Source organism: Anser anser (genome assembly GCF_964211835.1).
Source record: "Anser anser genome assembly, chromosome: 1".
NCBI lineage: Eukaryota > Metazoa > Chordata > Aves > Anseriformes > Anatidae > Anser > Anser anser.
In genome coordinates, this window is record NC_139720.1 from 122,411,696 (window position 1) to 122,425,667 (window position 13,972).

A 13,972-nucleotide genomic window follows, 5' to 3' on the forward strand; every position below is an offset into this window, starting at 1 on the left:
GTACGTTGTGTTCAAATGACAGTGCTAAGTGTTTGCATGGTTGTAGGTAACAGATGCTGCCTGATCAAGGATTTCATTGCTGTACTAAATGAACTCCTCGTTATGAACGACAGCAGAAGGATGTAAAGTTCACTGCAAACAAATTTGGACACGGTCAAATGAATTACTGTACTGGTAATATAGAAATAGGTTGAAAAGTGGGCCATCAGGCAAAAACAACCTTGCGTTCAGTCTAGGGTAATTGCATAGACTTGTCTGTGGAGGATTGATTTGGAAAAGTAGCTGAAGAAACTTCATATATTTCAAGCCATTTGGAAATAAATCTTGAGAGAATACTTGACTGTATATATGTAGTACAGTGCCTCACTAAGGAAAAAAAAAAAAGAATGCTAGCTTCTGTTATAAATAGGTACCTTGATACTTTATAACAAGTATTATTCTATCCTTCCTCCTAAAAATAAAAGGAGAATATGTATTTTCTCTGAAACAAGCAGTATTTCAATGTCTCATGAAGAAAAATAACAATAATAAAAAAGACATGTTTCAAAACTGAAGTATTTTCAGCGCATTTCAAAACTAATTTTATTTTATTTTCCCACTTTTGCACCCTTTCCTAACTTGGAGGTATAAATAATGGTTTTTCTATCATATGGCTGCATAGTGTTGTCATATTGGCTGTTTTTATAAATCTATTTTTATTGGATTGATTAAAATGCAATTCCCCATTATTAAATTACTTTTATTAGTCTTCTGTTTAAAAGAAAAATGTTTTGGTCTTATTTCTATTATTTCAACATTTGAGCTTTATTCATAAGACACATTTCTCCAAAAACTACAGAGGCCAGTTAATGGTTTATGAGTTCAAGCTGAGTTGAATATAGCTAAGCTCTGTCTTGCTTGACATTTCATCAAAAGCTGTGTTGATTTGCAATGTTTACGGACCTATTTATTGAACCTTCACAGCTTGAACTATGCCACCAAGCTTGTTGACATTGCTGAGTTTACCTCTTGGTGCTTGTGCAATCTCAGAAGAAAAGTTTAGAGCAAATGAGTTATAACAAACTTGTCACAGTTCATAAAATATGTAGTTAGAACAATGAAGTTGATCTTCTTGTTCATTGACTGCAAAACATTAGAGAAATCTGAGTAGTCTACTGCAATCTCATCTGGGTAGGTGAGCGTATGTCCTTCTCTGCTATATTAGCTTCCAGATTTGACTGTAGCTTCTCAAGTGCGTTAAAAGGCAGCTCCTAAATGGAACAAATATTTTCAGTTCATAAGACTATTTATATTTGAAAACAAAATCCAACCATATTGCAGCACAAAATAACATCATTATCTTACTTCCGTATATCTCTTACATTGTGAGGAGTGATCTGTCAAATAAGCAAAAAACAAATTGAATCAGAGGCTCATAAACACCATAAAAATCATTCAGCTTTAAACAACAAGTGCATCCCATGCTCTGTGTTACTCTCCTGAACATCCTGTCTGCATAGCCCCTATTTTTAGACAATAAAATAAGATACATTTTGCTATATAATCCACTACTAATACTGGATCAATAGTGCACATTATCGTGGTTTCAGACACTTCTCTATGTAGCTTGAACAGAAATAGATCAAAGATAGTGCAACTGCCTGGCATCTCTGCAAAAGCAACAGAAAACTATGTACTGTTTATTCAACAACGGTAAAACGGATAGTTTAAGAAGTCTTGGATTAAGTTGTTTTTTGTTTTTGTTTTTGTTTTTTTTTAGTTGCAGGGGAAGCTGTTTTCCCATGTGAACATTCTCATAGCTATCATTAACTGGGTTAACATGGTTGTTCATTTTCTTTTTAGAACTGTGCGTATGCAGCTAGGGATAAACATCCAAAAGGGGAATTGCATATATACCCATATATATATATAAATATATAAATATGGGAGAATTTTTCCATGTAGTTGAATGGGCTTTGATTGGGCTCTTGGTTCCTTTTCAACAATGAATGAATAAAGAGTTTATGTTTTTCAAATAAGAAGTAATTGCTTATTGATTGTTAAATGCAAATTGTGTTCTATGGGCACAATCAGAAAAAAAAAAAAAGAAAGAAAAAAGAGAAATATGCTGGAGTGGTAGTGGTGGTAATGTTTGCTTTGCTTAACTATGGCTATGTAACTTAGCCTGCTGAATTATCTGCGTAGGCTCACTAGGCTCAGGTTCTGGACAATAGTGAGCAATAAACTCTTTCTGCAAGGAAGTCCAAGCAAGAAATTAACGTTGGTGTCTTGTTTCCTCAATTGCCTGTGCATTAGCAGATTAGCCTTCTCACTTAAATGCTTGACTTTGGTTACTGAGAAAGCCCCAATATATTTGTTATAACCTTTGTATGTATAACTACAAGCTGTTGCCATCTGATTAGAACATGCTTATGTAAGCAGTTACATAAAATACATGCATTTTTAAGAATGTTTTCAAAGTGAACAGCTCTCATAGTTAACACTCTGTTTCTTAAACATATGGATGAAATGTGGTTTGGAGAGGGCATTCAAACTGACAAAAATTCATCACAGGAAATTCTGAAGTTAAAGGTGGTCTGTGTGCATGCGAGGGGCAACTGAAGGGAATCTGGCAATTGAAACCCACAAATGCTGGAAGTGTCTTAAAATACTTGATCTTCCTCTGTCACTTGTTGACTAGATTTGACTAAAAAAGTGATACATATTTTTCTGTTTACTGTATTCCTAACAGAATGAAGAACTTATGAAAATTTCTCTCTTATGTAAGTTTTATTAAGCCCATCTTAAGCAATCAGTATTTAAATTATCATAAATTGATAGTTCTCAAATGCAGTGTTCAGCTTTTCTCCCAGTTCAGCCCTGCTTTTTGCCAGGTACTTGATGTATCCACTTCCATTGTGGCAGATGGGGAGTTTCCATCTCAATACTCATTATAGGAATAAATATTCTTACCAAAATATCTTACTAATTAAAAGGAAATTCTAATCATTCCAAGGTGGTTTTGACTTTGGTTTGTTTAATAGTTAACCTTTTATGCCCAGCTAAGTATAGTGATGATAGATGCAGGTGAAGTTTCAGAGGAAAACGTTTTCTTTTATGCAGTCTACTCCTCATCCGTAGGAGTAGGACGTCCATCCCATACAATTCAATTTTAAAGTAAAGATTATATTGCATGTTAGAAAGCATCAGTTCAGACAGGTCATAAATACAAGCACATTCAGTGCGTAGTTTAGGTGAAAGGATATTCTGTTGTTACTGAACTAGCTTCTCAAAGGTTATAATAAAAAGGCCAGGCTATCATTTTATCATTAAAAAGTAATGGAGATAGTCAAGGCTGATCCTCAGCACTTTTTTTTTCTTTTTTTTTTTTTCTCAAGGCAATTTCTCTGTGCGTACAAAAGTAGATTTAAGAAATTCACTTTCAATAAAAAATAAAGGGACAAGAATACTGTTATGGACCTGTTTAGCAAAACAGACTAATACTGACAATAGGTTGTTTTTAGGACTACTCTAGATCAAGGGAATGAAAGAAACTTCCTGAAATATTTGATTTCCTGTGAATAAAATTTAATCAGCCTAAGAGAATAATTGCCTGCCTGTTTCAGACGACGATATGGGATGAGGGGGAGTAAGCAAGTTTCTTGAGGAAAATGTGAAATAAAATTATGAAAATAAGTAATTGGAGGATGATTTTTCTGACTACCTCTGTGGTATAGAAAGAAATGAAAGGAAAGGAAAGGAAAAGTAATATGGGGAAAAAAAAAAAAAAAAAGAAAGCACCAAACAATAGCTTCTCTAACTTTTTTGACAGAGATAACTATCTGTCTTCAGGCAACTTGCCATCATGCCAGTTTCATACCCATTGTAGTGAATAAAGGCATAAGTTCTCTTTTGTACAGTATTTAAAATATAAATGATTCAGGCAGAGCATGTTCTTTCTACCCTTTTTATGTCGTCTAGAACAGTAGACACCAAGGACCTTAAGTGCTAGTAGAAAGCGCAAACATTATGAATAATGCAACATACAATTTATAAAAGAATAGCCACCTCAAAATCCCGGTAAGGAAAAACTGGTAAGAATGGGATGGGCTATGAAAACTTGACTAGAATATATAAAATGGATACATGGTTTTCCAGGATGGTAACAAAGGAATCTTCTAGTTGTGGATCTTCTGCTGACAAGTTCAAGCATATATAATTCATTTATTTGTTTGATTAGGTTATTTTACATTTTTATGAGGCTTTTTTTTAATTTACTCATTTTTATGTTATTTTTATTTTTTATAATCTCTGTCTAAATCTTTCTGAGATAAAAATACCAACATAATAAGATGAAGTCATCTGAAAGAAAACTGGGTGGCCATGCATAACCTTAAATGAAGACATACTGCTCTTTTACAAGTGGTCTACTTGAAATCTTTTCATAACTGTGCTATAGCAATGTTATAGTTTTGAGATGTGTTCTTTCATTGCTGAGAACCACAGTCAGTGGAAGATGCCTGATCACATTACTTCAATGTAGTGTCTAGAAGTAATCTAGAAATTAAAATCCTTTGCTCTCACTTCTTTTCTCCACTGGTCTGCTGAAAACAGTTGCTTTTGAGAAGACAAATGTAAAGCCTCTTTGTTCATCCAGGATTTGTTCTGAGAAGGTAGTGTTAGGTCACAGGAGGCTATGTTTAGAGCCAGGTTTCTGGGTTAATCTCTACATTTATAATATCAGCTGATTTTGTTTATACTTTTTATACATGCCTTCAGACTGAAACAAAAATTCAAAAAAAGATGTGTACATCAGTGAAGAGCCTGTTAGCATTTTTTTAATCTCAGAATGTCCTGAGTTATTCAGAAATGATGAGGATTAAGCAAAATGCTCCTTGGTAGAATTAACTGTGACCCAGAAAAAAACTAAAGGAGCACAAATACATAGGGAAGAGATTATGAATTTGGTTGTCAATATGATTAATATGTTTGTCACCTCTAGACAGGAATAATTGGTAATTACTGGAAATTGGATGGAGCCTCTTAACCCTGGACATTCCTTTCTTTCTAAATGTTTCAGAAAATTTAGATTGTGGTTCTATCATTTAAACTATGCACTACATAATATGTATTTATTGCCTCTTCTAGATTCAATGCTTTAAACAAAAATATTAACCAGATTAATTCCTTGTTAAAATACAGTCTTTATCGTGTGCAACAGATCTGACTGTGATCTCCACTGACTTTTTCTTCAGCTCAGGAGTCATACAAGCTCCAAGCAGCTGCTCTGAAAAGCTGTAAATTGGATTGCCGTGATGATGGCTGGTCCTGCTCTTTCCTCTCCCAGTCCTGCTGGGAGCTGGTCCTGCTCTTTCCTCTCCCAGTCCTCCGTTCAACAAGGGCCTGCTTTGGGTGGGTAGTGGGATATGAAGATGCTGCTCATCTGCCAACAAACCTGTGTCCTAGTCACTCTGGTCCATGGTTTGGACTTTTGCCAACCAGCACAGTTGAACGGGACAGTGGAGGGGCGAGCAGGGCAGTGGTAAGACTGAGAACCATTCAGAAATCCCCAAGAGTCACTCAAATCCTCTTAGCTTTTCCACATGCTGGACACAAAACGTATGGCCTCTCAGAAGTTGGGACCTTTCCAGCAACAAAATTCAATTTTGTGTCAGTGATGAGAAGAAAATAAATTACTTTATCCCTCATCTTTGGAGAGCGGAAAATAAATCTTGGTTGTATTCCTGAAAATCTTTTGAGTCAGCTTCATCAGATCTAGTAGAGAACTGAAGACTTACAGACAAATCAAATTACATTTTTCTTTTTTTTTTTTTTGGTGATTTGTCTTTCCTGTGGAAGGTTGAGTTTTCTGAGCAGTGAGTTCCCCAACTTACTAGAGTCATATTTTATCATCTTGATGAAATTTCCACAATCTCAGAGAGATCTTCATTGCATAACTAATTCAAAGCTTGTTAGTGTGCTGCATTGCCACGTAGCTGTGGATGTGTCAACAGAGGTCTGTGACAAAAGGAGATCCGAGGAGCAAAGCCCTCAGAGATGTCAGTAAGATCACTATGGATTATGTTTAGAGTAGTGTGATAGTACTTTCCTGGGAGCATTGACAATTAAATTCTTAACTATTTATGAAGTGCAGCTGGCAAAATTTTGTAACATTTTGTATTGGAGTGATTGAAATCCTAGGAAACTGAGCAAGCTCTTCAGTGTCAAACAGGTGAATTTCTCTAGATTTTTAGCATGTTTTCTGCTTCAGCTGGGTTTATACAATTCATTTCCATTTTTTGACCTAGCAAAAGGAATCAGGTAAACACTATTCAGGGTAAACCTACTATTGTCCTCATGTGAATTATTTAAATACTTATGGAGAATTGGTATTGGCAAGTAGTAAGTTCCATCTCCTCATAACAACACAGTAGATGTTCTGGTGACTTGTAGTACGAGTTGTCAATTAATCTACTGTATTTTGTGGAAGCAGAAGGACTATTTAAACATGTTGAAATATCTTTTGGTTATGAGAAGTTTTTCTACCATTCTCTTTCTTTGGAAATGAAAAGAAAGATAATTTATTTTCAGATAGTAGAAGAAAAATTGTTTGTAGAATTTTAGTAGCATGGTAAAATTGTGTCATGAAGGCAGGTCAGCAGCACACAATCAAAAAGTGATGCTTCCTCTCAAGTCAGCTCTCCTGAGACTCACCTGGATAGCGGTCTCTGCTTTTGGGATTCCCCACAGACACTGGCATACTGGAGCAAGTCCAGATCATTGGGGGCTGGAGCATGTAGCATCGAGGAGCTGGACTGATTCAACTTTCACAAATACAGCCAGGGGATGGAGGAAGGGAGGGCCAACTACAACTACCTAACTGGAGGTTTGTAGAGAACAGGGAGTCAGATGCTTCTCAGAGGTACACAGTGATAGGAAAAGAGGAATGGAACATGAGCTGAAAGAAGGCAAATTCAGGTCAGGTATAAGGAAAATGTATTCTCAATGATCGGTCACTGGAACAGCTTGTACAGAGATGTCATGGTTTGTCCTTTCTTAGAGATGTTCAAAACACAAGCGAACAAAGAACTGAGCAATCTGCTTTTGCTGACCCTTCTCTGCAGAGGGGACTTGGACCCGGGAACCTGAGGAGGTCCCTTCCAGCCTCCACTATTCTGCATTCTTGGTACAGTGTTCATATTAAAACTTTAAAACTGGCATTTTTTTGGGGGGGATGAATGCAAACTCTTAGAACAATAATGCAAATTCTGTGTCTTTTTACTAATCGATATATTTCTGGATTGAGTGAAGAAAATTGTGAGGATAAAAAAAAGTCTGAAAATCAAATAGCTCTTCATAAAGCTGCTTATGATGCTAGCATGCTTATTCACTTTTATTTTATTTATTTATTTTAAGAAGTCAAGGACATTTCAGTCTCAGGCACGTTTTGAAGCAAAATTTCCAGTTATGAGGAAGAAAGGATAAATAACTGTTTTTTAAAATATTTATAAAAAATGTTTATCAAATTCTGTGATTACTTACTATTTCTACTTTGCTCAAGTACTAAAACTGGTTTAAGTATGATCAGAACGTTCAAAATAGAGGACTGAGTGTGTGACAGTGGGCAGTAAATCTTTCTGTGTGAGGACAGACATCACTGGTCTGCATTATGTTGAATCTTAGGAGCTTAACCCAGATTAGTGTCCTCAGCAAAGGCAAACATTTTGTAAGGGAAAGGCTTTGAAAGAAATCTGTTACCAAAGTCTTCATCTTTTAATTTTAGTTAGTTAGCAGCTGGTGCCCAGTCTAGCTAATTGCGTTATAATGGTTTTATGCTGAACCAGATGCTAAAGGGATAACATTTTTCTTTCCCGGATAGGAATGAAAAGCAAGAGCAATGAAAGAAAAGCAAGGAAAGATAGAGCAATGCAGTCTCTATTATGTTTAGAATTCTGCTCTGTGGTTGTCCCTGTGTTAAGCTATGCCACAAAAAAAACACAGGTACTAGATTCTGGTTTTATATTAAATAAAATAAAATCATTTTGAAACTCCTTGGGAAATAGAAACAATAAGATCTAATTGGCAGAATTTTGTCAGCGACTTAATTAATAAATATTTCAACCTTTTTTCTATAAGGGAAAATGATTTATGTCCCATCATTACAAATGCTTGCTATAATGCACTAGCTTGATTCCTTTCCTATTTATTTGTCTTTATTAAGTTCTTTATATCTGCATGGCTAGACCTATGCAGTGGTCTAATTTGTTATGTTGCATAGAATAGTTTTATGAGAAGGATGCAATCTGTTTTTATGGCTAATTGCAGGGGCAATCATAACTCATAAAGCCTATGATCAGATTATGAGTTTCCTCAGGAAACTCCATCCGTGCCAGCATCTTATTTAAAATGAAAAAAAAAAAAAAAAGACTGGAGTTCTGTTGCGTTTTCAGTCAGTGCAGTTTTGCTGTTACTGAGGAAATCTACAAGTCTACTTCCTTTCATATGTGATTGTTCTATATGCCCTGTTTGGGAGCAAAGTAATGTTGTAACAGCTCATTTAAAAAGCTTAAAGAGTACTTCTAAATTTGAAATCAGAAAAATAATTTTGACTAAATGGAACTTTAAAATTAATAATCACCTGCTATTAAAATAATATCAGTAGATAGCATCTCAGCCATTTTAATTATTTTATCTTACTACAGAGATCATGCAAAGTATAATTTATTAATAGTTGTACTGCTTTCCTTTGCATAGTAACGCAGTAGAATAGTTTATAATTATTTTTAAGAGGTATCTGACCTTATTAACAGGAAAAAAAGAAGTTATTACTAAAATGCTTTTGTCTGTTCATTGGTGTGCTAATTTGAGGCTATCGGGCTCAGTATTATGTAGAATTTACAATGCTTCCTGTAATCTTAAATTTAAAACCTATAAAAGGGCATCAGTTATTTCACCAAAATGGTTTTGTATGTCTTCTTTTAAATTAACTGCTGGCTAAAGAGAATGAGTTTTGCTTATGAGACTAGTGGGCATTTAGAGCATATTGAACATTTACAGAATACGTTTCCTGGTAGTGCCTGAGCACCTAAGTGTTAGCCCTATGGTTTTCAGGTCAGGTCAGATACCAACTAAACCTTTATTAGAAACAAGGCTTATCACTGGTGTTAAAGATGAATAGTTGTGTTGTTGTTTTTTTTTCCGTTGTTGTTTTGTGTCTTTGGGGGGAGAATTGGAGTTGGCAAATTAATTTAGAGTAAAACTTGTCTCAGTTGTTTGCATAATGGCCTAGTGATGATCAGCTACCAACGCTCCAATTCTGTCCATGACTACTTCGAACAGCAATTAACCTGCTGCTTGTGTAAACAAGTAGGAAACATTCAAATAATGACAGAATAGCCCCTGCTAACGTCATTATTACACTACATTACTCTTCACTCACCTCTTTTTAAAGCTGTGACAAGATCTCTGTGCTCCAGCTTCACAAACTCACATGTTGAAAGAGTGTTTGAAGCTTTCTGAAAGGTGCTTTCGCTTTCTGAATTGTGACTGTTGGCTGAAACTCTTGGCAAGCACCCAAGCTGATGGCAGGGGAGGGCAGAGAGGGTGGTATTGGGACTTTTCACTTATGTTAGGGGAATTCAGCTTCAGATAAAGACCCCAAACATAAACATTTTGTCTTCCATTACAGTCAGTGGAGGTCTTGGACTGGATTCAGTTGCACACACCTAAGTACTTAATGTTGTTTTAAGCAGGGCGAGTTGTACCTGCCTGGCCCCAGCTGTCACTGCAGGGGGATGAGGCTTTCATGTGCCCCCATCCTGTATGCAAATCCTGTGAAGGTGCCAGTGGTCCCACGGCACCGCAGAGCACCAGCTCTCTGAGCATACCCAAGGGAAGCCATCAATAGGAAATGCAGTCTCAGAGCCTGGAAAGCAGCCTTAAAACAAGCACTTAGTGGCTGTTCAGCTCCCTTGGGACTCAGCAGATGCTGTTGCTGGGGTCTTGGTTTATTTGCCAGCACAGAGTCATTTCATGCTGTTTGAGATGCTGTAGCATCTCCTGGTTGGCTTCCAAATGCTCATGCAGAAGAGCACATCACTGCCAGGTCCTCTGTTACAAGTGCAGTGAGCCCATCTAAGATCTCTCCAGTGCACTAGGTGCTTAAGTGGGGACAACATTCTTTATAGTCTAGGCATCTTCATCATGTCTAATGAGTTTTTAGGTACTTCTAGAGTGGACACCTAAATTAAGGGTCTAATTTCAAACTCAATCCCACTCCTCGAGTTGTTTTCTTCAGTTTTAAGAAGAAACGTTTTTCTCTGATTTATTTTTGTGTGACTGGAAACTTGTAGTGCAAATTTTCAGTCATAATTTAGGGTAGCTTTTTTCTATTTCTCAGTTTGCAAGCCAAAAAAAGAGAAAGGGAGAAGAGGGGAAAAAGGGCAAGTGAGCAAGAAAAAATACATAAACTTGTACATGAGTTTTTGGGAAAAAAATCCTTGAATAGAACGAAACTTTTCCATACCTGTATAGCACAAATAATATCAACACGCCTCGTGTCTTACCTCTTCTTCTTATAAGTAAAACAGTTTAATTATCATTTCTCCCCACGAAGCAACTAGCCTACAGTTAAATGCTATGAATAGCCCTTATCCCTCATGAATGAGAATTCCCTCCTGCTATTAGTAACTGTCAACATGCATGATTGTTTCTGCAGTAAAAGTCTTGGTAGAGTTCCTCATTAATTAGTTTGTGTACAAACATGACTCTACCTCTGCCAGTGGGAATAATGGGATGCCGTTACAGGTAAAGCCAGAGAAGATCTGACTAAAGTAGATGAATCTTCATTACAGCCTCACCATATGACCTTTATCAGTATCTCAAGCTTCATTATGCACACAAGGTTGTTGCCACAGATTTGTAGTGATTGCTTCAGATACTTAAGTTTTTCAGTTATATGGATAGACAGTTCATTTTCATAGATTCTACTTTTCACCAGAATTTATTCTACATTTTTCAAAAGTTGTCTTGCATAGCCAAGAATTGACAATTCACACTGGTATATAACTATACATGATAGTGTGCAGCTAGTCTTTCTATAGCCAAGTAGTTTAGTAACCAGTGATTTTTCAGAATTAGATATTAAAATTGGTAGATCCCATGCCTTTTCTTTTTAAGGTGTATTCTGATAGTCATTATCCTTGATGCAATACAAAAGAAAAAAAAATCCTACAGGAAGAGTAAATAGTTTGACTGGGACAAGTGTCAATGTAATGTCATGGTATTTATGTCAGCATTTCCTCCAAGTAATGGGTGTCCATCATAACTACTTACAAGATTACCTTGAGAACTCAAAGGAGTATTTGTTTGTTAGGCTTCAGCTATGCTGTATTGTCACCAAGATATTGGATCCTGCTCAGATCTAAGCATGCTTGTTCCTATGTGATTCTTCCAAGTGTCACTTTTTGCTCAGACTGGGAGATAGGTGGCATCCCTACCTGAGAAGCCTTTGATTTCAGAAGGCTTTTAGGTTAGTAGGATAGTATGGTTAGCGTCATGTTGTTTCACTGCTGATAATCCTCAAATAATTGTTTAAACTGAGTTTTTCCTGCATCTGAGCTGGAGGAAGATCTGAGTGTCAACATGACTCCTGAGTTGACCTTTCTTTGGATCCAGATCTATGGTGCCTGACCCTATGAAGTTGACTTTTTTGTCATGTATAGCTGTGAGTAACATTGTCAGTGCCTTGTTGACCACAGAATGGATTGGTCAGCATGAGTTATTTCCCCACTTCTATATCCTTGTGTAGTAGTAGTGAGCAGCATGATGCATATAAGGCAGCTCCAATGACCTGCCTCCGTACAGTGCAGTAATTCTTCTGTTAATCTCTACTGCAATCATGCTCCAATTAGGCAGGGATTCTCATAGGTGCTTGTCCAAATTAACTACCATGTTAGAATAATAAAGTAGACCAGAACAAACAGATTGAGGCAGATGAACTATGTATGGGGAATCTCAAGATTGCTTTAAATTCCCAAAGAGTAATGGGCATCTTTGATATATCTTCAGGCCCTGTTCAGTGGGGGAGGTAAGGGTTGAAATTAACACCAAAGCAACGGAATATAATGAGATGCACTATTAAAAAGAAAAGGACTTGTTTGGTGGGGAGAGAGGTGCTCGTTTATTATGATTTTTTTATTTAGTTTTATTTTTTCTTGTGCAATGGGAAAGAAAAGGGGAATGCTATGGTACATCCAGTTTGTTGCTGTAGTGGGAGAGTTTGGGACAAATAACTGTTGCAGGAGGGTAAAGGCAAATTCCTGCTCCTGAACAGCAATGAAACAGTACTGCTGAGCTGACATCCTTGGTTGTGCAGGGCTGGGCTTCAGGCATCCCTGGACTAAGTTAACTTCCTCATGATGGAAGTGAATGAAGCATGCAGAAAAGGAGGTTGTTGGAAGTTCTGGATACTGCGGTGTAGTGGTTGCAGAGTTACACTTTAAAGAAGAGCTACGAAAAGTTATGTTCTTCAGCTGTACTGGTTATTTCTCTTACTGAAGGCTTAGTTGCAATGTTTAAAAATTTATAATTCCATTAATAACAAGCCATTTTACTTTAACATCTCAAATTGTCATTGTTCAACTATTGAATATGATGGATTTACATGCAAATGCATTTTCATTTTAGTGCTGTATTCATCTGCATTATATTAGAAGCTTTGCTATGTCAAGTAACCCTTTTAGTGTTTGAAGAAATATCTATCAAAATGGGTTAACAACTTCCCAACTACAGTTTTGGGAAATGTGAACTCATTGATTCTTTTGCTCAAATTGTTATTTCATTATGGAAATTTTTCCACTTCAGAAAAACCTATTAAGGTGCTCCATTATATTATTTTCAAAACACCATGCTTCTTCCAGTATTTCCACCTTCAGAATTTGGAATCATCTTAGGAAATATTTCTATATACTCAGATATCAAAAAAAAAAAAAACCCTCAACGTTTTCATTAAAAATAAATAAATAAAAAATACAGCCCAAATTTTGCCCTAATTTGAGAAGAAAAAAAGTCTCATATAGATTACGTAGTGTGGGAATCTAAACTCTCTTTTCCACCTAACTGATATTAATTTGTGTGTGTTGGCCTCTCCTTTTCAAGTTGTATCTCTTGTAAGCAGTTAGCCTTAGTTTTTTGTTGTTGTTGTTGTTGTTTAGAAATGTTTCTACTCTAGTAGTATGATTTCTCAAGAGATTTTGTGAAATAATATTAAAAGTTACAATAGGCTGACATTGTGAAAAGGTGATTTTACTGTTTGTGGATTAGATTCCACAAGTGGTAATATGAAGAAGTTGAAATGATGCATGAGCAGTCAAGCTCCTCAGCTTGACTGTAAGGAGTTAAGAATGTGAAGCACTTTTATGCAGATTGTAAATTGGCTATTGTAATTCTCCTGTCTTCACCAGTTGATGTAGTATCAATTAGCAAATATAGGTTTTAATGCTGCCTTTAATATTCATGCTTCTTAATTGCCTTTGTTAATTGAGAAGAAACACTCCAGTGCAGAATGCTTGACAGGTAAGAATTATTATCTGCTGCTTGTGTTGGCGGTTGTCCAGAGAAAAGTAGGTTACTGATACACAAGTATGTGCAAAGATCTTACCCAAAGATCTATTATTTTGGCTGTGAGTTTCTGCATTCTCATCTCTTGATAGAATATCTGAAGGACCTGTTTTGAGGACTCAGATGTGCAGATTAATTTACAACAGGGAGCAGGCATACAGAGAGTTATTTTAAGAAACTGCGAATGTACAGTTATTGTACATAATTAAAAGAGTTGAAGGAATGGCTGAGACTAAAAATAAAAGAGGCAGTGTTATTCATGGTGAAACTTACCTGGTCACATTTTATTAATTTCTTTCCCAAATATGCCAAGTTTTATTTGTATATATGTTTGTCTTTGGGTTGTGTGCTTATAGCCCTGGATACCTCTAAT

General features: G+C 36.2%; 1 protein-coding gene across 22 annotated transcripts in view; it reads left to right on the forward strand.

Moving 5' to 3' along the window:
- DMD (dystrophin) overlaps positions 1-13,972 on the forward strand; it is a 1,241,706-nt gene that overhangs the window by 229,396 nt on the left and 998,338 nt on the right. The gene's annotated exons all lie outside the window — the stretch shown is intronic.